Source organism: Erythrolamprus reginae, chromosome 2, assembly GCF_031021105.1.
Source record: "Erythrolamprus reginae isolate rEryReg1 chromosome 2, rEryReg1.hap1, whole genome shotgun sequence".
Lineage (NCBI taxonomy): Eukaryota > Metazoa > Chordata > Lepidosauria > Squamata > Dipsadidae > Erythrolamprus > Erythrolamprus reginae.
The window spans coordinates 28225978-28251877 of record NC_091951.1 but is presented as its reverse complement, the minus strand read 5'-3'; the positions used below and the strand labels follow the sequence as shown (position 1 = coordinate 28251877).

Here is a 25900-nt window from a genome sequence, read left to right as displayed (position 1 = left end):
ATGCCTTTGGAAGTACTGGTGAGCTTTGTATCTGCCATTCCACAAAAAGACGTGCCATCCTATTTGCGTGTCATGCCCCTCCAACATTAATAACCTCTTATTTTTAAAATTTGTCCACTCTCTCACACATGTGAATGCAGCAACTTGATAGTATCTTTCCCAAACCAGTAGGCCGAATCCTAGAAACATAGAAACATAGAAGTCTGACGGCAGAAAAAGACCTCATGGTCCATCTAGTCTGCCCTTATACTATTTTCTGTATTTTATCTTACAATGGATATATGTTTATCCCAGGCATGTTTAAATTCAGTTACTGTGGATTTATCAACCACGTCTCCTGGAAGTTTGTTCCAAGGATCTACTACTCTTTCAGTAAAATAATATTTTCTCATGTTGCTTTTGATCTTTCCCCCAACTAACCTCAGATTGTGTCCCCTTGTTCTTGTGTTCACTTTCCTATTAAAAACACTTCCCTCCTGGACCTTATTTAACCCTTTAATATACAGTATTTAAATGTTTCGATCATGTCCCCCCTTTTCCTCCTGTCCTCCAGACTATACAGATTGAGTTCATTAAGTCTTTCCTGATACGTTGTATGCTTAAGACCTTCCACCGTTATTGTAGTCCGTCTTTGGACCCGTTCAATTTTGTCAATATCTTTTTGTAGGTGAGGTCTCCAGAACTGAACACAGTATTCCAAATGTGGTCTCACCAGCGCTCTATATAGCGGGATCATAATCTCCCTCTTCCTGCTTGTTATACCTCTAGCTATGCAGCCAAGCATCCTACTTGCTTTCCCTACCGCCTGACTGCACTGTTCACCCATTTTGAGACTGTCAGAAATCACTACCCCTAAATCCTTCTCTTCTGAAGTTTTTGCTAACACAGAACTGCCAATGCAATACTCAGATTGAGGTTTCCTTTTCCCCAAGTGCATTATTTTACATTTTCCCTAAGTGCATTATTTTAAATCCTCCTCTTTCTTTAGTAATAGTTTTAATTTAATTCTAGGTCTTTTCCCTTACTAAATAAATTTAGATATCATTATGTTCAAATTTCTGAAATATTCTTGATCCAATTTTATAGGTAAAATAAATAGGGATTTATTTTAATTTATTTATCTAAAATAGGGAAAGGATTTTTGGTAGAATGTTTATTTTTACAGTTGCAATTCTCCCCATAAGGGTTAATTGCAACTTTCCCCATATCTCCAAATCTGCCTTTAGTTGATAGTTTAATTTGCTATTCTTATCTCCTTTGTTTATTATACATCTTGCCGTTAATAATATTTCCAAATATTTCACTTTTTTAATTATTTGGAGACTTATTCTCTCCGTCAATTCTTTTTTCTGTATTTTGGACATATTTTGACTGTCGTTTTAGTTTTTTCCTTATTTATGCTCAATCCAGCTGCTTCTCTATATTCTCCCAGTACTTCCAAAAGGCTCAAGACAGATTGTAGTGGCTCTGCTATTATAAATACGAGATCATCTGCAAAAGCTTGTAAATTTCTTTCTTTATTTCCAGTTCTTTAATTTGTTTATTCTTCTGGATAATTATTGTCAATAGAGTTAATATAAACAATAGTGATGATAATGGGCTTTCGTGGGCAAAATGGATGCTTACAATCGAGTCGATATTTGAACTGGGATCTTGTTAGTTTTCTATGTTCCAAATCAATCGTAAATAATATTAGAGATTAAAATAGAATTTTGGTGTTTGTTTTTTCGTGCTAATATATAGTGTGTTTGATTTTTTGCTGCTTCCACATGCCCTGCAGCCATTTTTAAACAATAATTAAACTAATCTATTTATATTAATCTTACAGAGAGAGAAAAGATACAGAGAAGAGCACTCTGGACAACAGAGAATGAAAAACAGCATTATATATTAGTATATAATAGTATTTTCATGCTATTATATTAGATGGGGATTTATCTATTTTTATTGCTTCTTTCACATGTCCTGCAGCCATTTTTCAACAATTAGTACGCTAATCCATTTATATTCACCTTACAGATAAAGAGGATGCCAAGAAGAGCGCTCTGGACAACAGAGAATGAAAAGCAGCACTAAAATTCAAAATAACCTATCAGTCAAAATCTTCTTCAATTCCTCGGCAGCGTGTGAAAACTCTTCTTCCATAGCAGGTGAGAGACAAGGATAGGACTAAAAGAAGAAAATTCTGACCTGGAAAAAAGTATATGGAACTGAAAAAAACAATACACAAAAAGTCAGGGAGGATAATTTCTCATTTCCTCAAGAATCCAAGAATATCAGTGTTAGAGCACCTCCACAAACTGCCTAATGTGGGACAATCACAGATTGCAGAGCACATCTGATTCTGCACAACAGGATCCATCCAGTGAAAAGCCACACAAATGTTTGCAGTGCGGCAAATGCTTTGCTCGGAAAAGCTTCCTTGCAATTCACGCAAGGACCCATACTGGAGAGAAGCTCTATGAGTGCTCCCAGTGTGGCAAAACATTTAGCTTGCAATGGAATTTGGTGAGACACAAGAGGATTCACACTGGAGAGAAACTCTTTGACTGTCCCATTTGTGGGAAAAGTTTCAGTCAAAATTCCCACCTGGTGATACACCAGAGGACTCACACAGGAGAGAAACCGTATCAGTGCCTGGATTGTGGGAAACATTTCAGGCAGAATTCCTGCCTAGCGAAACACCAGAGGACTCACACAGGAGTAAAACCATTTCAATGTCCAGATTGTGGGAAAGGTTTCAGTGATAATTCCCAATTGGTGGTACACCAGAGGACACACACAGGAGAAAAACCGTATAAATGCCTAGATTGTGGGAAATGTTTCATCCAGAGTTCCTATCTAGTGAAACATCAGAGGACTCATACAGGAGAAAAACCATATGAATGCCTGGATTGTGGAAAATGTTTCATTCAGAGTTCTGACCTAGTGAAACATCAGAGGACTCACAGAGGAGAAAAACCATATGAATGCCTGGATTGTGGGAAATGTTTCATCCTGAGCTCCTACCTAGTGAAACACCAAAGGACTCATACAGGAGAAAAACCATATGGGTGCCTAGATTGTGGGAAACGATTCAGTCAGAGTTCCGACCTAATAAAACATCAGAGGACTCACACAGGAGAAAAACCGTATGAATGCCTGGATTGTGGGAAAAGTTTCATCCTGAGTTCCTACCTAGTGAAACACCAGAGGACTCACAAAGGAGAAAAATTGTATGAGTGCCTGGATTGTGGGAAAAGCTTCATTCGGAATTCCCACCTTGTGATACACCAGAGGACTCACACAGGAGAAAAACCGTATCAGTGCCTGGATTGTGGGAAATGTTTCCGTTGGAATTCCAACCTGGTAGAACACCAAAGGACACACACAGGAGAGAAACCGTATAAATGTAGTGATTGTGGGAAAAGTTTCAAGCAGCGTTCTAAGCTTGTGATACACCAGAGAACGCACACAGGAGCAAAACCATTTCAATGTCCGGATTGTGGGAAACATTTCAGTCAGAATTCCAACCTGATGATACACCAGAGATCTCACACAGGAGAAAAACCGTATCAGTGTGTGGATTGTGGGAAATGTTTCCAGCAGAATTCTAAGCTTGTGATACACCAGAGGACTCACACAGGAGAGAAACCATATGAGTGTCCAGATTGTGGAAAGTGCTTCAAACAAAATTCGTCTCTTCTCGCACACAAGAAATTCCATATGAAGCAAAATTTGATGTGTGTAGATGAATCTTGAATTTCATTTCTCTTTTTGGGAATCCATTTGACAAATTAACCATTTAAATCCCTGCCTTATTCTTTTTAGTCAAACATGTCTTGGTATCAAAGATGAGGGTGCTTTCTTTCTCTGGACTTTTGTGGTTGTTCCTTTTCACAGTGTCAAGGTGAATTGCAATGCTAGGCCAGAGAAAAAACTCTTAGGTCTCTGTGATGTTTATTTGCCACCTTGAGTTACTTCTATATCTATTTTTTTTTCTTTAAAAAACACCACCACCAACACACAACATATATTCCCTTTTTACAGCAGTTTCATAGTGGTAGTATTCTATTATTAACATTTCTCCCCCTCCTAATCTTCAAATATATTTATCCACATTGTCCCATTTTCCCTTATTTCTATATATCGTATTTTTCAGAGTATAAAATGTACCCTTCCCCCCTCAATAGTGGCTGCAAACTTGGATGTGTCTTATACACTGAATGCTGCCTGCCAGCAATTTACCTCCTTGCAGCAAAAAAAACAAACCCTGCTTAGCACAAGCCACTGATTATCTGCCTCCCGACACTCAGCTGATTGTTTGAAGTTGCCTACATGGCATTGGACCAGATTACCTCCGGAACTGCCTGCTACCGCACAAATCCCAGCAACCGATAAGGTCCCACAGAATTGGCCTTCTCCGGGTCCCGTTGACTAAACAATGTTGTTTGGCGGGCCCCAGGGGAAGAGCCTTCTCTGTGGCGGCCCCGGCCCTCTGGAACCAACTCCCCCCGGAGATTAGAACTGCCCCCACCCTCCCTGTTTTTCATAAATTACTCAAGACTCATTTATACCACCAGGCATGGGGGAGTTGAGATAGCCCTTCCCCCTAGGCCATTACAAGTTATGCATGGTATGTTTGTGTGTATGTTTGGTTTTATTATTGGTTTTATTGGTTTTATTATTGTTATTATTGTTTTTATTGGTTTTATTATTGTTTTTTATTATTGGATTGTACATGTTGTTTTTATTATTGTTGTTAGCCGCCCCGAGTCTACGGAGAGGGGCGGCATACAAATCCAATAAATTATTATTATTATTATTATTATTATTATTAAGCCCATGCGCTAAAATGAAAGTGAAACTAAAGCTGCACGGAGGTCAATTGCTAGACAGATCTGACTGTGCTGAAACTGGCTGTTTGTTTTTTTGCTGCAAGGAGGTAAGTCAATAACTATAAATGCCTATAGAATGTTCAAATCATTACACTTATTTTTTAAAGACTGCTTTATTATTAACTTTAAAAAATGAAACATTTTAAAATAAATGCTTAATCTGAAGAGGCCCAGTGCTTTTAAATAGATCTATTTAAATAATTGGGAAGAATTAGTGTGATTACATTTAAGAAAACTTTCTGGGATTAACATAGTGCCATAATGTACATTTCTACAATTCCTTGCTATGTCCATGGGTCAGATACACATGCACAGAAATACACAGCAAATAGTGTATATTGTCTGTTTGGCAAATTGCTGAGATGCAGAGGCCTTTTCCCCTTGTTTTCCTCCCCCAAAACTAAGGTGTGTCTTATACTCATAGAAACATAGAAGACTGACGGCAGAAAAAGACCTCATGGTCCATCTAGTCTGCCCTTATACTATTTCCTGTATTTTATCTTACAATGGATATATGTTTATCCCAGGCATGTTTAAATTCAGTTACTGTGGATTTACCAACCACGTCTGCTGGAAGCTTGTTCCAAGGATCTACTACTCTTTCAGTGAAATAATATTTTCTCACGTTGCTTTTGATCTTTCCCCCAAATAACTTCAGATTGTGTCCCCTTGTTCTTGTGTTCACTTTCCTATTAAAAACACTTCCCTCCTGAACCTTCATTTTTTGCATCTTATACTCTGAAAACTACGGTATATTTCTTTATGCATATTGGTTATAGCTTTATGTTATTTTACAAACATTATATCCTTTATGTCATTTCCCCATTCATTCTTATTTACTATTTCTAATCTCCAGCTAATTATACATTTATTCCATACTGCATAATAATCTGTATCTTCCTTTTCCTTTTTTCTCCTATCTCCTTCGTTTTTTAATCCATCTCTGCACAGTCCAGAATTTTTTTTATCAGTTCATCCTTGTTGTGATTCAGTCTGAGGCTCCTCAGGGAACGGCTGGAACTCTGCCGGCTCCATGCTCAGAGGGGGAGGACGAGGAACAGGAGGAGGAGGAGGACCAGGCAGACGGGGAAGAGGAATGTCAGGACGAGGAGGAGGGGGAACAGCCTGAGACCCCCGGGGGGGAGCTCTCCCCAGCGAGTAGCGAGTAGCCTGGAGTCATTGGATGAGAACGCACAAGCCATCATAGATATGAGGCAGAGAAGGGCAGCACAACGAAGGGGACAATTAGCCAGGTATTTCCATCCCTAATAGGCAACAGCTGGGTTTGGGTGTGGTTTTCCTCAGAAAGGTTGAAAAGGCAGGCCCGCCCTTCCTGTATTGTGGAGAGTTATCTTTTGGGAGTCCTGTGACCTGGCTTGTGGCCTCGAAGGCTGAAAACTTGGGGGAGGCGTGGGTTTTATTATCTACAGTGGTGTGTGTGCCAGCAAGAAGCCTGTTGTATTGTCTGGCCGTCGTGACTCTTCTGTGAAGCTTCACAGCATTCCAGTTTGTAAGAACAGTTTTTGTTATCTGTGTTTGTTTTCAAAGATATAAAATGACTTTGCTTTTTACCAGCGTGTCTGGCTACTCTTTTTAGTTGGTGTTGGCGTCTGGGGGAACCCAGACAGAACAATCCTTAGTTGGTATGTTAACATTTTTCCAGTTCTGTGCATATGCTATGCCCAGCAGCCCACTGAAGGTACAAGTCGAACTTCAACATGGAGGGTGCTCCCACACATACAAGGGATATCCGAAACAGCTGCACGTATACTTGAACCACATGGGGGTTAAAGTAGCGCACAAACCTGACCTAACGCTGAGGAGGAGAGTAATGCGCCCAAATGAAACTCTACCAAAGGTGGATTTGTAGTAAAGCTAAGTTATATTGGAAAACCATAGAAAAATTGATGAAAGAAATAACATTGCAAGAGATAGAAAAAAACCCTGGAACTTTATTTATTGTGTATAACAAAGCAGAAATATAAGAAATACATCCTCTATTTAGTTATCCACATTTTGACCGCGGCCAGGATAGTTTATGCGCAAAATTGGAAAGGAGAAAATACTCCCAAAGAAGAAGAGGTAATTAAGAAAATATTGGATTGCGCAGAGATGGATAGGATGACAAGACGGTTAACTAATCAAGAGGAATCAGAATTTTATATTATTTGGAACAAGGTGTATACAAGGATAAATAATAAGAAAAATAAAATGTAAAAGCCATGTGAGAATTATAAATATACTAAAATGATTTCTTTTTTCCTTTTCTTTGTGTGAATTTTATTTTAATTGTAAGGTTTGAGCAAAACTCTTCATTCAAATTAGTATGTTGATTTAAGGCATTAACAATGTATTCTTTTTCTGTAAAAAAATTGACTTCTAGGACAAGAGGGGAAATTGCAGCCCCAACTTTATGTTAAATGTTTGTATGTATGTTTGTCAATTTTTATGAAAAATTAATAAAGTTTATTTAAAAAAAAAAGAAAGAAACTCTACCAAAGGAGGAAACTTCCTTGGTAATTTACCATATAAACTAGAAATTGTGCTGTGGGTTCTGCCTCCCAAGGACAATTCCATCTGTCCATCCATAACCCTGGGGGGGGGATTATTGACCCCCTCAGAGAGGGTCTGCAACTTGGGCGTCCTCCTCGATCCACAGCTCACATTAGAGAAACACCTTTCAGCTGTGGCGAGGGGGGCGTTTGCCCAGGTTCGCCTGATGCACCAGTTGCGGCCCTATCTGGACCGGGAGTCACTGCTCACAGTCAGTCATGCTCTCATCACCTCGAGGTTCGACTACTGTAATGCTCTCTACATGGGGCTACCTTTGAAAAGTGTTCGGAAACTTCAGATCGTGCAGAATGCAGCTGCGAGAGCAATCATGGGCTTCCCAAGGTATGTCCATGTTACACCAACAGTCTGCATTGGTTGCCGATCAATTTCCGGTCACAATTCAAAGTGTTGGTTATGACCTATAAAGCCCTTCATGGCATCGGACCAGAATATCTCTGGGACCGCCATCTGCCGCACGAATCCCAGCGACCGGTTAGGTCCCACAGAGTTGGCCTTCTCCGGGTCCCGTCGACTAAACAATGTTGTTTGGCGGGACCCAGGAGAAGAGCCTTCTCTGTGGCGGCCCCGACCCTCTGGAACCAGCTCCCCCCAGATATCAGAGTTGCCCCCACCCTCCTTGCCTTTCGCAAGCTCCTTAAAACCCACCTCTGTCGTCAGGCATGGGGGAATTGAACTTTTCCCTTCTCCCTAGGCTTATAGAATTTACACATGGCATGCTTGTATGTATGATTGGTTCTTTAAATTGGGGTTTTTTAGATTATTTTTAATATTAGATTTGTTCACATTGTCTTTATTATTGTTGTTAGCCGCCCCGAGTCTTCGGAGAGGGGCGGCATACAAATCTAATAAATAAATGAATGAATGAATAAACAAACAAACAAACAAACAAATAAATAAATAAATAAGATACCTGCAAAGGCCAAGGGGGGATGGATCATTAGGGTTAGATGGAGATCTGAAAAAAAATCCCCCTCCCATAAGCATAAGGAACAGCTTAATGAAGGTGGGACAAACTCCAATTGCATGCAGGAGAGCACATTGGAAGAGCGCATAGACAAGGGAGGGTGTAGGACAATGCAGACCCAATACAGGATCATGGGCAAAAAAGATGCTAGAAGGGAGGAATAATAAGAAGGGGGAGAAAGTGGTGATTAGCACACCCCAAGTATTGCCTCATAACCCTACTCTACCCTCTGGGGAGAGAAAAAGGCAATATGCAAAAGATGAAGGAACAGCAACTCCACCTGTTTACATGACTAAGCAACAACTACGGAGAAGGGCGGCATACAAATCTAATAAATAATAATACATAATAATAATAATTACAGGAGGGAAGGAAGGGTGTGGGCCTGGGATGCGGGCAATGAGCAAAGTGAGCAGCATCATATAAAATCAACTGTCTTCAATGGGGATTTTAGCACTCTGATGACGTTAGTAGAGGACTAACAAAAGTTTAGTTAATTTTAGTAGTTTTTAATAAATTTTAAATGTTCTGGAGATTGCAATGGCTGTGGCGTCTTCATTTATAAATACACCTGGAACTCGCATTTTTAGGTCAATTCTTGATATGTGTGTGCACGTGTATAATTATATACATAATTATATATTTATTTATTTTTATTTATTTATTTATTTTGTCCAATACATAATACACATTGAAGAGAATAAATATGTAATACAGTAATATAAATAAAGAAAAGAATAGAAGAAAAGATATAAAAGTATAGGTGAACATATTTGAAAGGAAGAAAAGATAAATGAGATAAAGAAAGACAATTGCACAGGAGACGGAAGGCACACTGGTGCACTTATGCACGCCCCTTACTGACCTCTAAGGAACCTGGAGAGGTCAATCGTGGATAGTCTAAGGGAAAAATGTTGGGGGTTAGGGGTTGACACTACTGAGTCAGGTAATGAGTTCCACGCTTCGACAACTCGGTTGCTGAAGTCATATTTTTTACAGTCAAGTTTGGAGTGGTTAATATTAAGTTTGAATCTGTTGCATGCTCTTGTGTTGTTGCGATTGAAGCTGAAGTAGTCATTGACAGGTAGAACGTTGCAGCATATGATCTTGTGGGCAATACTTACATCGTGTTTTAGGCGACGTAGTTATAATTATATATAACTTTTCCTCTGTTCGTTGTATAATTTTGTCCAATTCTTGCTGATCCTTATGTATTTCCTATAGAGTGATACCTCGTCTTACAAACGCCTCGTCATACAAACTTTTCGAGATACAAACCCGGGGTTTAAGATTTTTTTGCCTCTTCTTACAAACTATTTTCACCTTACAAACCCACCACTGCCATGGAGATGCCCCGCCTCCAGACTTCCGTTGCCAGCGAAGCACACGTTTTTGCGCTGCTGGGATTCCCTTGAGGCTCCCCTCCATGGGAAATTCCACCTCTGGACTTCCGTGTTTTTGTGATGCTGCAGGGGAATCCCAGCAGGGGAATCTAGCAGCGCAAAAATGGGCGCTTCAATGGCAAAGGAAGTCCGGAGATGGGGTTTCCCAGCGAGGGGAGCCTCAGTGAAATCGCAGCATCGCAAAAACACAGAGGTCCGGAAGTGGGGTTTTGAGGACTTTGGTGTTTTTGCGATGCTGCAATTTCACTGATGCTCCCTTCACTGAAAACCCTACCTCCAGACTTCCGTTGCCAGCAAAGCGCTCGTTTTTGCAATGCTGGGATTCCCCTGCTGGGATTCCCCTGCAGCATCGCCAAAACACAGAAGTCTAGAGGTAGGGTTTCCCATGGAGGGGAGCCTCACGGAATCCCAGCAGCGCAAAACCAGGCGCTTCGGCTGGCAAAAGGGGTGAATTTTGGGCTTGCACGCATTAATCGCTTTTCCATTGATTCCTATGGGAAACATTGTTTCGTCTTACAAACTTTTCACCTTAAGAACCTTGTCCCGGAACCAATTAAGTTTGTAAGACAAGGTATCACTGTATTTTTTTTATCAGAGCTGCAAGCAGAGGGTGAGTTGAAGTCCCAAACTGCCAACATTTAATTGCCCTCTTCAGTTTTCAGCATAGAAAATTGCTGTTAAAGATATAAAGCCTCCCAGGATATGACAACTGTCTGGATGGGGTGGGTGGGTTATTATTCCAGCCCTCTCCTACCATGGAAAAGATATTTGTTTTGTCCACCCCTGTATGTTATTAAGGTATATTTTTCCTACTTAGGTTGTGATTTGTTTGTATACTTCTCCTTTTTCTGTATAAGGACATGTTATCAACTATAATTTGTTATTGGGAGATTGATGACACGCCTTGGTCCTCCCAGCATTGTGAAAGGTATAAGATTACTGCCTCGGGGGTAACCCGAGGTTCAGACTTTGTCCTGCAAATACATTGACTGTGTAGACAAATAAACCTGTGTTGCTCCATCCCTTTGTGGTCTTCATTCCTGAAACTGGTGGGCTCGTTCAGCTGCAACACATTGATGATATGATCTGGCTGACTGAGAATCTCCATAGACCAGAGGTCTTCAAATTTGGCAACATTAAGACTTGTAGACATTTTAGTAGCAGCTAGGATAGCTTTTGCTCAAAAATGGAAAGACCTTGAAACCCCAAAAGAAACTGATATATTTAAGAAAGTCTTAGAATGTGCTGATCTTGACATGATGACAAGAAGGTTGAAAAATCAAGAAGAATCAGAATTTTATGAGGTTTGGCAAAAGGTATATACCCGGTGGGATACAAAGAAACAGAGATAACCGTATTTTTACATTATTTTAAACATATTTGTACTTAGTAGTTATATTGTATTAGATAGTGATTATTAACAATATAAAGATAAACTCCTTCTTTCCTCTTCTACCATTTCTCTTTTTTTTCTTTCTTCCTAGTTTATTTCAAGTTATAATTTTAAAATTTCTATATATTTTTAAATGTTTTAGATGTGTTTTTTACTTACTATCTTACAATTGATATATTCAAGTATTTTAAAATTAATGATAAAGTTAGTTTCCCCCCCTCTTTTTTACTTATTAAAAATATAAAGATGACTTCTACTTTGAGAGGAGCGATTGTTGCTCCACTAAATGTTACATGTAATGTATGTTTATTATTTATTATTTATTTATTACTTGGATTTGTATGCCGCCCCTCTCCGAAGACTCGGGGCGGCTCACAACATGTAAAAGACAAATCATAAGTAATCAACAATTTAAAATTTTAAAGATTTAAAAAACCCCACAAACTAACAGACTCACACACAAGCATACCATATATAAATTCAACGTGCCCAGGGGGGGGGATGTTTCAATTCCCCCATGCCTGACAGCAAAGGTGGGTTTTAAGAAGTTTGCGGAAGGCAGGAAGAGTAGGGGCAGTTCTAATCTCCGGGGGGAGTTGGTTCCAGAGGGCCGGTGCCGCCACAGAGAAGGCTCTTCCCCTGGGGCCCGCCAACCGACATTGCTTAGTTGACGGGACCCGGAGAAGGCCCACTCTGTGGGACCTAATTGGTCGCTGGGATTCGTGCTGCAGGAGGCGGTCTCGGAGATATTCTGGTCCAGTGCCATGAAGGGCTTTAAAGGTCATAACCAACACTTTGAATTGTGACCGGAAACTGATCGGCAGCCAGTGCAGACTGCGGAGTGATGGTGAAACATGGGCATACCTGGGTAAGCCCATGACTGCTCTCGCAGCTGCATTCTGCACGATCTGGAGTTTCCGAACACTTTTCAAAGGTAGCCCCATGTAGAGAGCATTACAGTAGTCGAACCTCGAGGTGATGAGGGCATGAGTGACTGTGAGCAGTGAGTCCCGGTCCAGATAGGGCCGCAACTGGTGCACCAGGCGAACCTGGGCAAACGTCCCCCTCGCCACAGCTGCGAGATGTTGTTCTAATGTGAGCTGTGGATCGAGGAGGACGCCCAAGTTGCGGACCCTCTCTGAGGGGGTCAATAATTCCCCCCCCAGGGTAATGGACGGACAGATGGAGTTGTCCTTGGGAGGCAAAACCCACAGCCACTCCGTCTTATCCGGGTTGAGTTTGAGTCTGTTGACACCCATCCAGGCCCCAACAGCCTCCAGGCACCGGCACATCACTTCCACCGCTTCGTTGACTGGGCATGGGGTGGAGATGTAAAGCTGGGTATCATCGGCATATTGATGATACCTCACCCCATGTCCTTGGATGATCTCACCCAGCGGTTTCATGTAGATGTTAAATAGCAGGGGGAAGAGGACCGACCCCTGAGGCACCCCACAAGGGAGAGACCTAGGAGTCGACCTCTGTCCCCCCACTAACACCGACTGCAACCGGCCAGAGAGGTAGGAGGAGAACCACTGAAGAACAGTGCCTCCCACTCCCAACCCCTCCAGCCGACGCAGAAGGATACCATGGTCGATGGTATCGAAAGCCGCTGAGAGGTCAAGGAGCACCAGGACAGAGGATAAACCCCTGTCCCAGGCCCGCCAGAGATCATCCATCAACGCGACCAAAGCGGTTTCCGTGCTGTAACCGGGCCTGAAACCCGACTGCTGGGGACCTAGATAATCGGCTTCTTCCAAGGACCGCTGGAGCTGGAGTGCCACCACCTTCTCAACAACCTTCCCCATAAAGGGAAGGTTGGAGACTGGACGGTAGTTATTAAGCACAGCTGGGTCCAGGGAGGGCTTCTTGAGGAGGGGGCGCACAAGCGCTTCTTTATAGAGTGATGGAAAAACTCCCCTCCCCAAGGAAGCGTTGGTAATCTCCTGGGCCCAGCTCCGTGTCACCTCCCTGCTGGCCGAGACCAACCAGGAGGGACACGGATCCAGTAAACAGGTGGCGGAACTCACAGCTCCAATGGCCTTGTCCACTTCATCAGGTGTCACCAGATCAAACTCTTCCCAGACAGGTGGACAAGTACGTGCCCCAGTCACCTCGACTGACTCGTTGTCAGTCGACTCTGCTATACAATTGGAGTCGAGGTCGGCCCGAATCCGAGCGACTTTATCAGCGAAAAACGAGTTAAAGTCCTCGGCACTACTCTGCAAGGGCTCCCCAACTCCCCCCTGATTAAGAAGGGAGCGGGTCACCCTAAACAGAGTGGCCGGGCGGGATTCCGCTGATGCAATCAAGGCGGCATGGTACGCGCATCTTGCCGCCTTGAGCGCCACTTTGTAAGTCTTAATAAAAGCTCTTACAAGTGTTCGATCAGATTCAGACCTACTCTTCCTCCATCGCTTCTCTAGACGTCTCTTCTGGCGTTTCAACTCCCGGAGCTCCTCGTTGAACCATGGAGCTCTACGGGGTCTAGCGCCACGGAGAGGTCGCAAAGGCGCAATCCGGTCAAGGGCCTCTGCTGTAGCCTCGTTCCAGGCTTTCGCAAGAGACTCTGCCGAACTGTGGACAAGTGCCTCTGGTATAACCCCAAGCGCCGTCTGAAAGCCCTCTGGGTCCATCAGGCGTCTGGGGCGGAACATCTTAATTGGTTCCGCCTCCCTGCGGGGAAGGATTGGAGCTAGGAAGTCAAGCCGTAGTAGAAAATGGTCTGACCATGACAAAGGCACTGCTTCTAAGCCCCTTAGTCTCAGACCATTACTCAGTTGCTCGGAAAGGAATACCATGTCGGGTGCGTGCCCCCCCTCATGAGTCGGACCCCGTACTACTTGAGTCAGGTCCATGGCTGTCATGGTGGCCATGAACTCCTGTGCCAACCCAGAGGTTTCGCCGAGTGACGGCAGGTTGAAGTCCCCCAAGACAATAAGTCTGGGGAACTCCACCGCCAACCCGGCTACCTCCTCGAGTAGCACAGGCAGGGCTTTTGACACGCAGCTGGGAGGCAGGTACGTGAGAAATAAGTCCACCTGAACCCCTAGGTCCAACTTCATCAAGAGTGACTCGCAACCCGCAATTTCCGGAGCAATGAGTCCACGTAGGCAAAGGCTCTCCCTGGCTATAATAGCCACTCCTCCCCCCCTTCCCTGGGGTCGAGGTTGATGCCATATCTGAAACCCAGCTGGGCAAATTTCAGAGAGAGGAACACCTCCCTCTGGGCCCAGCCAGGTTTCAGTAATACATGCCAGGTCGGCCTCCTCATCCAGGATCAGATCCCGGATGAGGAGAGCTTTGTTTACCACCGACCTGGCATTAAGCAGCAGCAACCTGAGTCCAGGGCCAGAGTTACACTCATCACCAGTACCCAAGATTGGGCTCACAGAGCCAGAACAAGGGATCGTTATTAAGCAACGGTCCCTCGTTCCCCTGGAACGGCTAACTCCGCGGCCCCCGCCATATCTGCCTCTCCCCAGCAACACAGGAATATTCCGACCCTCTGCCACCCCAGAGATCGATGCCCCATCCCCTCCCGCCTCTTGAGCGTCAGGTGGGCCAAATCTACCATTCATACTCCCACCATTCATCTCATCCATACCGTGACCCCACCCACCCCAGTCATCCCAATCATACCGGCCATTCAGCCCATGCACACAAGTAATTCTGTCCCAGTCATCCATTTAAATTTTGAACCCCCAATACTAAAAATAGATTAAATTTATAACAGTTAAAACAGTAAAAACACTAATAAATATGTAAAAAAATGCAATTTCCAATTAATTAATTAGTTAGTTAAATATTAAACAAATAAAAATATAAAAATATAAAAATAGCTAAGAATAAAATGTATTAAGATGTATTAAAAATATAGAAAAATATAGAAGAAAAAGGAGCCAGTCAGTAGTTCTTAAATAGTCAATAGCAAGGTGGTACCAAAGTCTAGGTAAATGGCTTAAGATTTTATATAATTGTCCACTTAGCAATTTTCCAGGTTTCTGGGGAAAAAGATCACCAAAGTGCTGGCCCTGACCACTGACCAGCATCCCCAGTCCAAGTCCATATGGTTTAATTATTGTTTCCCCCAACTTCCTCAACCTTATGTTCTTCTTTTTTCTTGTCGTTTGTTTCAATTGCCTTCCACTGCTCGCTGTTCTTCCTGGGTGGCATCTCCCCTCGCAATAGTCTCTCTGGCTCCAGGCCTGCACCATGGCCCCCGTTTCAGTAGTCCCCCCGACGACGGGCGCCCCCACCATTTGGCACCACAGCGTCCCGGGACTAGATTTAACACTGAAGGGTCCAGCCTTGTTCAATCTTGGTGCTCAGTCTCGGTAGTATTTCCCAACAACAACCACCCGAAAGACACTCCAGAGCTGCAGGTATCAAGGTCTTATTGGGGGTGCTCTCTCTCCAGCCTCCAAATCTCCCCATCCTATCGAGCACGGCAACAGAGGAAGGTAACATGCAGTGGGGGGGGGGGGCTGAGTTCTAATTAGCCGCTGCCATTCCCGCTTCCCAGCTGATCGGTCTGACAGTCTTTATAGCAAAGGAGACAGCGAAGAAGACAGAAGACACACAGAAGACACGCAGCAAATGTTCACCCTCCAAGCCACCGGGCTGCAAACGAGCTGTAAATGGGCTGTCCGGCGCCTCCGACTCCCTCCCGACAGCACAACACAGCTCAGCTGTAAACAGCAGCCGCCATTCCGCCACGTCTCTGTCAATCCGGCTCCGGGCGTGTTCGCGGCCAAACAGCTCAACCCTGCCGCGAACAACGCTGAATTCAGGTCTTCGGAAGCAGGGACACCTCACCTCCAAGCAGGTTGCTCATTTGACGTGGGGTTTTTTTTTTCTATATTTCTCTATATTTCTGATGTTTTAGCCGTAGTCCGGTGGAGCTATGATTCCACCCTCCTTCCCCCACCGGAACCGGAAATTATGTTATGTCTGTCTTTACAATTTACCGGTAATAAAAAATATTATTAAAAAAAAGACTTGTGAACTTCAACTCCCAAAATTCTTCAGCCAACAATTCTGGGAGTTGAAGCCCATAAGTCTTAAAGTTGCCAGGTTTACGGGCCCCTGCCGTAGACAATTGTTGCCAGACTTTCCATTGCTGAGAAGGGATGGAGCACCAGTAGGATATACTATGCTGGTTAGCTGAACAAGGAAGTAAAAAACTAAAATCACAGAAGAGACAAGCGGTCAGTTTCATTCTTACAGCTTTTCTAAGTTGCAGAGGCTAGTTTGGAGGAATTATCCTATGTACATGCAGACACAGACACCCCAAGAAGAAAACCTATCGGAAATGGGGGCTGCACTCTTTCTTTCCCCATTTGCACCCACCCACCCCAAAAAGGGCGCTTTCCTTTGGTTTAGTTGCCGCTGCTTCTGGCAAACGAAGCTTCGGGCTCCGTTCCAGGGACAATGGATGCCCCTTTGGGGAACCTGAAAGAAAAGGTTTAGGATGGAGCCTCAGGGAGAAAAGCTATCGATGGGAATTGAATAGGACTTGATGGCACACAAAGAAACACGGAATTAACGAGAACATCTTCAAACGCCGTGGGGTAGAGCGAGTATGTTAACCTGATCCTACGCAGCTTCTGCTCTGGCAGTCTCACACTACTCACCAGAGCCTACAAAACGTTTGCCAGACCCATCCTTGAATACAGCTCATCTGTCTGGAATCCATACCACATCTCGGACATCAACACCCTCGAAAATGTCCAAAGATACTTCACCAGAAGAGCCCTTCACTCGTCCACCTGAAACAATACCCTACAAAACTAGACTCACTATCCTGGGCCTAGAAAGCTTAGAACTACGACGCCTAAAACACGATCTAAGTACTGCCCACAAGATCATATGCTGCAATGTCCTGCCTGTCAATGACTACTTCAGCTTCAACCGCAACAACACGAGCACTCAACAGATTCAAACTTAAGGTTAACCAGTCCAAACTTGACTGTAAAAAATATGGCTTTAACAATCGAGTTGTTGAAGTGTGGAACTCATTACTGGACTCAGTAGTGTCAACCCCTAACCCCCAACATTTTACCCATAGACTATCCACGATTTACCTCTCCAGGTTCCTAAGAGGTCAGTAAGGGGCATACATAAGTGCACCAGTGTGCCTTTCGTCCCCTGTCCAATTGTCTCTCCTTTATGTCGTATATCTTTTCTTCCTTTCATATATCTTCTCTATTTTTATATCTTTTCTTCTATCCTTTCATTAATATATATTACTGCATGTCTATTCTCTTCAATATGTATTGTGTATTGGACAAATAAATAAATAAAAATAAACAATAAATCATGTTCTTCAGCCTTCTGTCGCTAGATGGCGCGCCATGGAGCAACAACACTGGTTACAGCGGCGACTGAGTTACAGTATTCAAAGCCAAGGGAGAGAGGCTGAGATTGAACGGGTTGAAACGATAGAATGGTAGATTGCTAGAGCGGGTGCTGAGAGGAGGCGAAGGGCAGAGTAACTTCCTCTTCCGGCTCACCTAGAGGTGGAAGGCGTCGGCGGAGCCTCTTGTGCCGTTTCGAGGGTCGGGGCGGCTGCCGGCAGGTGAGTGGAGGGAAGGTTGGAGGAGAAGCCGGGAGCACGTCGGGCCCTTTGGGATTCTTCCAGAGGAAGCAACGAAGGGGAAACATGGTGGTTGCTGCTGCTACACAGTCTTTCCCTCCCCAAACGTTTATGCCGCCTGCTTTAAAACGGCTGCCTGTGATTTTCTGCTGGGAGTTTTGGGACATTTAAAAAATCCCCATTTTTCATCTTTCATCTTAACCGCCCACCTCTCTCAGGCTCCTTCAGGGGGAACCCTTGATTCCTTCGATGGCAAGCGAGGAGCTTTGTGGGCCAAAGGGAGGCATTAAATCTTGCATCGTTTCCTTTGTCCGTGTCTCCAACTTTCTAAAATGAGATTAAACAGATTTGAGCCAATGCACTTCTGGAACATTTTGCCCACTGAAATACACATATAGTGTCTACATCAGGGAGTCCTCAAAGTTTTTAAACTGGGGGGGGGGGAATTCATGATCCCTCAGACAGTTGGGGGGGGGCTTTGCCTGGCTGGGCGTGGCCAATTTGACAGCCCATTAAACAATGCACACAAATTAAACTTTTAATTTGTTTTGGTCCTGGGGACGTTTTATTTGCCTTTGTTTGCATGTTGGTCTTTTGGTTCACGTTCCTTTTTATTTGATCATTTTTTTCAGTTGTTTAGCAGTCTTGTGGTTCACTTCAGGAAACTGGGCTCCAAGGGGCTTGAGAAATGTCTCCTCTCTTTCTCCCCCCCTCTCTTTCTGTCTCTTCCTCTCTTTCTCCCTTCTCTTTCTGTCTCTCTTTTTCTGTCTTTCACTTTCTCTCTCTCTTTTTCTGTCTTTCTCTCTCTGTCTTTCTCTTTCAGCCTCTCTTTCTCTGCATTTCTCTTCCTGCCTCTCCCTCTCTTTCTCTCTTTTTCTATCTCTCCCTCTCTTTTGCTCTTTCTGTTTCTCATTCTTTCTCTCTCTTTGTTTCCGTGTCTCCCTCTCTCTTTCTCTTTTTGTCTCTCATTCTCTTTCTGTCTCCCTTTCCCTTTCTGTCTCTCTTTCTCTCCCTCCTTTTCTGTCTCTCCCTCTCTTTCTCTTTCATTCTCTCGCTCGCTCTCCCTCTATCTCTGTCACTTTCTCTGTCTTCTGGAGGTGGGGTAGGTCTCCTAAGCCGTCAGGTAACACTTGGTTTCTGTCATTAACATGTTTTTCTCCTGGCAAACGAAGACTTTTTTTAAAAAAAAAACCAAGCTTTTATTAAAGTTTGAAAACATTGGACACAGTGCAGTAGTGAAATCTAAAACTTTTCTCTACCGGTTCTGTGGGTGTGACTTGGTGGTCATGTTCATGTGACTCGGTGGGCATGGTTTGATGGTTATGGTCATGTAACTGGGTGAGCTGTCACATGCATGTCATACACAGACAACACAAAAGCCACACAGCAGATTTACACACAGTGGAAAAGCACACAAAATGGTCTCTGCAACAGAAAGCAGGAGACTCACAAAGCCTCAAAGAGCTCAAAAACCAACTTTCACACTTCATACATAAATAACACAAAAGCTACACAACTGACTCGCACACAATGCAGAAGCAGCTGGACTTCACACAAAATGGCCCCTGCAACAAGCAGGAACCTCACAAGAGTCACAGTTTGAGCAAATAGGCAATAAAAATGCTTTAAAAAGTTTTTAAAAAGGTTAATCAGTTCTGAAAATCAGCTGTGCCAACCTTTAAAAAAAAACTTTTTACAAGTACTGTATTTGTTACTACCGGTTTGCACAAATGAAACCGAACCAATAGCATTTTACCCGTGACATAGTGTAATCATCTGGTTTGGTCATTTCTTTACATTTTTTTTTACATAACAACAAATATAATTATTACTCATCATACATTATTATTTTCATCTTATAAACATATCCCTTGTCCTTCTATAGCTAAGCCTTGTCAAATTTCCATTCTCTAAATCTTTACTTCTCCAACCCCTTTTCCTCCTTTCCAACCATTGATGCAATTTGTCTTATATTTTAAAGTATTCTGTCTCATCCTTATTTCTAAGTTCTAATGTTAGCCTGTCCATTTCTGCAAATGACAAGATTTTCTTTTATTATTTCCTGTTGAAGTTATAATATGCAGCATTAGGTATATCTGACCTTTGTCTTATTACCCTTTTGTGATTCCTAGTAGAAACAGTTCTGGTTTCATATTTATGTTTTTATTTAATATGCCTTCCAGCCATGTTTTTTTTTTAAAAAATATATACTTTATTAGTTTATAAAAAAAAGAAAACGGGAAAAAGGGGATGGGAATACAAAAAAGAGAAGGGGGAGGGGGTAAACAGTATTATTATGCAACAGCTTATATATATTATTGTATACACATTCCGAGTATTTGTTTATATGTAAATATTTTGTATTCAATATTCTTATTTGGATAATCTTATAGCTGTAATATTTAATAGTCCAAGAATAACGTGGAAAGAGAAGGGATAGAAAAGGAAAGAGGGAAGAAAGAAAAGAAGAAGAAAGAGAAAAAGAGAGGAGGAGGAGTACCTGCAAGCTAGCAGGCATTTGGATTGTGACGGCTTAGTTTGATTATGTTTGTTGTTTTTGTTAGTGAGAAGTAATTGTAGGTTGTAATATTAGTAAGTTTCTAGTAATTATCAGGTGGATTGAACTCAGACAGGGATTGTATTGATTTTGGTCCGAATTTCTATTGTGCATATCTTTATTTTGATTTATATTAAGAGATTTTAATTATTTTTTGCTTTGTTTTTTTTTTAATCTGATGCCAAAATTTCCTTGCTTATCTGCATAACCTTGAAGAAGGGCAACATACAAGTCTAATAAATAATAACAATAACATATGATAAAAAAGATTCTTTTGCTAGTTTGCATTTCCAACATAGTGAGAATTTCTTGTCCATTTTTATTAATGTTGTAGGTAGAAGATGCCACCTATAGAACATTTTATATACATTTTCCTTATAAGCAGTAGCCAAGGTTAGTTTCCTGTTTCTCTCCCATAGTCCTTGGCCATTTGTCCAGATCAATATTATAGCCAAAATTTTGAGCCCACGCTACCATGGTTTTCTTCATTTGTTCTTCCCCCATTCTGTATTCCAATAAATATTGATAGATTTTCACCCCAAAATGTGTGAAGATTGCCTAGGATCCTTGTGACTGAGGAAGGAAGGGAACGGGCGGCAGAAGGGAATGATCATATTTTCATGCTAAGATATGGGATGAGGGTTTTTAATTGCTTCTTTCACATGTCCTGCAGCCATTTTTCAACAATAATAAAACTCATACATTTATTTGAATGTATTGCAGACGCCAAGAAGAGCACCCTGGACCACAGAGAATGAGAAGCAACACTAAAATTCAAAAGAACTTATCAATCAAAATATTTTTCAATTCCTCTGCAATGTGATCTGGAAAAAATAGAGTATATGGAACTGAAGAAAACAATATATGAAAAGTCAAGGAGGATAATTTCCAAGTGAAGCAAAAATGGGGAATACCTGAAAGGAAGTGGGATGAAATATGTTCCATGGAATAGCCAAATCTTTGAGGAAGGAAAGAGTGGCTTGAATCACACAACCACCAGGTAAGAGGTCAGAAATAGAATACCTGTCTTAGAGAACCCCCACAGATGTGGGACAAACACAGATTACAGATGACACCTGATTCTGCACAAAAGGATCCCTCCAGTGAAAAGCCATACAAATGTTTGCAGTGCGGCAAATGCTTTACTCAGAAAAGCTTCCTTCTGATTCATGGAAGGATGGACCATACTGGGGAGAAGCTCTATCAGTGCTCCCAGTGTGGCAAAACATTTAGCGTGCATTGGAATCTGGTGAGACACAAGAGGACTCACACTGGGGAGAAACTCTTTGAATGTCCTGTTTGTGAGAAAAGTTTCAGTCGGAATTCCCACCTGGTGATACACCAGAGGACTCACACCGGAGAAAAACCATATCAGTGCCTGGATTGTGGGGAATATTTCAGTCGGAATTCCAGCCTGGTGGTACACCAGAGGACTCACACAGGAGAAAAACCATTTCAATGTCCAGATTGTGGGAAAGGTTTCAGTGATAATTCCCATCTGGTGATACACCAGAGGACTCACACAGGAGAAAAACCGTATGAATGTCCACATTGTGGGAAACGTTTCATTCAAAGTTCCTCCCTAGTGAAACACCAGAGGACTCACACAGGGAAAAAACCGTATGAGTGCGTGGATTGTGGGAAAAGTTTCATTCAGAGTTCCGACCTAGTGGAACACCAGAGGACTCACACAGGAGAAAAACCGTATGAATGCCTGGATTGTGGGAAAAGCTTCCGTCGCAATTACAACCTGGTGATACACCAGAGAACTCACACAGGAGAAAAACCATATGGGTGTCTGGATTGTGGGAAACGATTCAGTCAGAATTCCGACCTAGTGAAACATCAGAGGACTCACACAGGAGAAAAACCCTATGAGTGCCTCGATTGTGGGAAAAGTTTCATCCTGAGTTCCTATCTAGTGAAACACCAGAGGACTCACATAGGAGAAAAACTGCATAAGTGCCTGGATTGTGGGAAAAGCTTCATTCGGAATTCCCACCTTGTGATACACCAGAGGACTCACAAAGGGGAAAAACCGTATCAGTGCCTGGATTGTGGGAAAAGTTTCCGTAAGAATTCCAACTTGGTGGTGCACCAAAGGACACACACAGGAGAGAAACCGTATAAATGTAGTGATTGTGGAAAAGGGTTCAAGCAGAGTTCTAAGCTTGTGATACACCAGAGAACTCACACAGGAGTAAAACCATTTCAGTGTCCGGATTGTGGGAAAAGTTTCAGTCAGAATTCCAACCTGATGATACACCAGAGATCTCACACCGGAGAAAAACCATATCAGTGTCTGGATTGTGGGAAAAGTTTCCAGCAGAATTCGAAGCTTGTGATACACCAGAGGACCCATACAGGAGAGAAACCATATGAGTGTCCAGATTGTGGGAAGTGTTTCACACGAAATTCCTCTCTTCTCACACATAAGAAATTCCACATGAAGCAAAATTTGATGTGTGTAGAGGAATCTTGAATTTCATTTCTCTTCTCTTTGGGAACCCATTTGAGAAATTAACCATTTAATTTCATGCCTTATTCTTTTTAATCAAACATTTATTAGTATCGAAGATGAAGGAAATCTGATCTTAATTTTTCTGGAGTTGTGTAGTTGTTCCTTTTCACAGCTTGAAGGGAAACTGCCATGCTAGGCCAGAGAAAAAGCTCTGAGATCATTGTCACCTTAGATCATTTAGATTAGATTATTTGCCACCTTGAGTTACTTCTACTTCTAAATTTTCCCTTTTTATTTTAAAAACAAAAAAAAATACAAACGCCAACACCCAACATATATTACCTTTTTACAGCAGTTTTGTAATGGTAGTATTTTCTAACCCCCCCATCTTCAAATATATTTATCCTTATTGTCCCATTATCCCTTATTTTTATGTATATTTCTTCATGCATATTAGTTATACTTTTACAGTATTTTACAATCATCATACCTTTTGTCATTTCCCCATTCATTCTTGTTTACTATTTCTAATCACCAGCCAGCTTTACTATTTCTCTCATATTGCATAATCTGTATTTGCCTTTTCCTTTATTCCCTTCGTTATTTTATCCATCTCTGCAAGTCCAGAATCTTTCTTATCAGTTCATCCTCACTTGGTATGTTAACATTTTTTCAATTCTGTGCATATGCTATTCTTGCAGCTGTAATACTTTGTAAAAGTAGCCATCTGTAAACCATCTTCAACCGGTTTTCCTTGAATGCTGACGACATAGTCAATTTTATATTTATTTCCTACATTTTGTCCCATTTCTCCAATTCTATATTATATCTAAAAAAAATTGTCATTGTTTCTTTGGCAACTTCATCTTCCATTTTGTATCTCAGTAAGTATTTATATATTTTGCTAATTAATTTTTCCTCTGTTCCTTGTAATTTTGTCCAATTCTTGCTGATCCTTTTGTATTTCATATATATTTTTATCGTCTTAGTATTTAGACTGGATTTGTGTACATGTCCACCAATCAACCCCCTTAGCTAAGTCATGTCCAAATTCTTGTTTTAAAATTTCCCTGTTGTTTAACAGATCCTTATATCTAATTATCTATATCAATTAAATTTGGATGCTTCAATGCTTCTATTGTGGATAACCACATTGGGATTTTTATATATGCTTTCCTCCTCTCCCAAATCTGTAACAGTGCATCCTTACTAATGCCTTTGGAAATAGCTATGCATTTTATACTTTTTATTCCATAGGAATGCATGCCATCCCACTTGCAGTTCATGTCCTTCTATAACTGAAATCCTTTTGTTTCTTAATTCCATCCAGGTTTTTAACCAAGTTAAGATAGATGCATGATAATATATTTCCCATTCAGGTAGTGCCAACCCCCCTTTATCTTTCGTATCTTGCAAACATTTTAATTTAATTCTAGGCTTTTTCCCTTGCCATATAAATTTGGTAACTAATTGATTTAAATCTTTAAAGAATGTAAATTTGGTAACTAATTGATTTAAATCTTTAAAGAATGTTTTCCTAATTTAGTTTGAAATGACTTGAAATAAACATAATATTTTGGGAAATATTTTCATTTTGACTGTAGCAATTCTCCCTAAAAAAATGAAATCTGTAAATTTTTTCAATTTTCTAGATCTTTTTTTATTTATTTCATCATAATTATCATCCTTAATTGAGGAGCACTTCACTGCAAGCCAAATCCCTAAATATTTTACTTTCTTCGTTATTTGCATTTTTATTTTCTCTTCCAATTCAATTTCTTGTAAGGTTTTTAGGTATTAATTTGGATTTGTTTTTATTGATCATAAGTCCCGCTACCTCGCCAAATTCTTCTACTTTCTGAATCAGTTTAGCTCTGGTTTCTAATGGGTCTTCCAACATAAAAGGACTGAAAAGGACCCAGGTGTCTTCCTCCTGCACAGCCCTTTCTCCAGGTGGCAAAGTCAGAGCTGAAAGCAGAGGGTGAGTTGTAGTTCCAAGCTGCCAACATTTCATGGCCCTCTTCAGTTTTCCGCATAGAAAACTGCTGTTGAAAATATAAAGACTCCCAGAATGGCAACTGTCCGGAAGGGGGGAAATTACTCTTCCAGCTCTCTCCTGTCATGGAAAAGAAATACGGGGGGTTTTGGGGTTGCAACAGCAATTAGCGCTAGGGCTGTAGACCCTGAAGCCATTTTGGAAAGTCTTGCCGCAGCAGTGGGAAGGGGAGGGGGGAATAGGGATGGTTGGGGATCTGTAGCCAAAATATAATTCTTTCTCCTTGTGAACCAAGGACTTTCTCACCAGGTGCTTGGGAAGTCTGAACTGATACCAGCTGAAGCTGAGACTGACCAGGTTCGACCATGTGATGGATTTGTGGTGGTGGTGGTGGTGGGGAATTGTTTTTTTTTAATTTGGGTGGGGAAAATCTCGGGACCTTCAGAATCAGTTTTTCACTAGATGTACCAATATGACCAGCCTAATAAATCTGGAATTTTGAGGATCAGCTTGGCCTTGGAGTTTTGATTGCATTGGGTCTGTTACTTGGAACCCTGACAAGAACTTAGAAACATAGAAGACTGATGGCAGAAAAAGACCTCATGGTCCATCTAGTCTGCCCTTATACTATTTTCTGTATTTTATCTTACAATGGATATATGTTTATCTCAGGCATGTTTAAATTCAGTTACTGTGGATTTACCAACCACGTCTGCTGGAAGTTTGTTCCAAGGATCTACTACTCTTTCAGCAAAATAATATTTTCTCATGTTGCTTTTGATCTTTCCCCCAACTAACTTCAGATTGTGTCCCCTTGTTCTTGTGTTCACTTTCCTATTAAAAACACTTCCCTCCTGGACCTTATTTAACCATTTAACACATTTAAATGTTTCAATCATGTCCCCCCTTTTCCTTCTGTCCTCCAGACTATACAGATTGAGTTCATGAAGTCTTTCCTGATATGTTTTATACTTAAGACCTTCCACCATTCTTGTAGCCCGTCTTTGGACCCGTTCAATTTTGTCAGTATCTTTTTGTAGGTGAGGTCTCCAGAACTGAACACAGTATTCCAAATGT

At 41.8% G+C, this 25900-nt stretch overlaps 1 pseudogene; it reads left to right on the top strand.

The window, feature by feature from the left end:
• LOC139159275 (zinc finger protein 721-like) overlaps positions 1-25331 on the top strand; it is a 46749-nt pseudogene extending 21418 nt beyond the window's left edge.
• Positions 25332-25900: the final 569 nt, after the last annotated feature.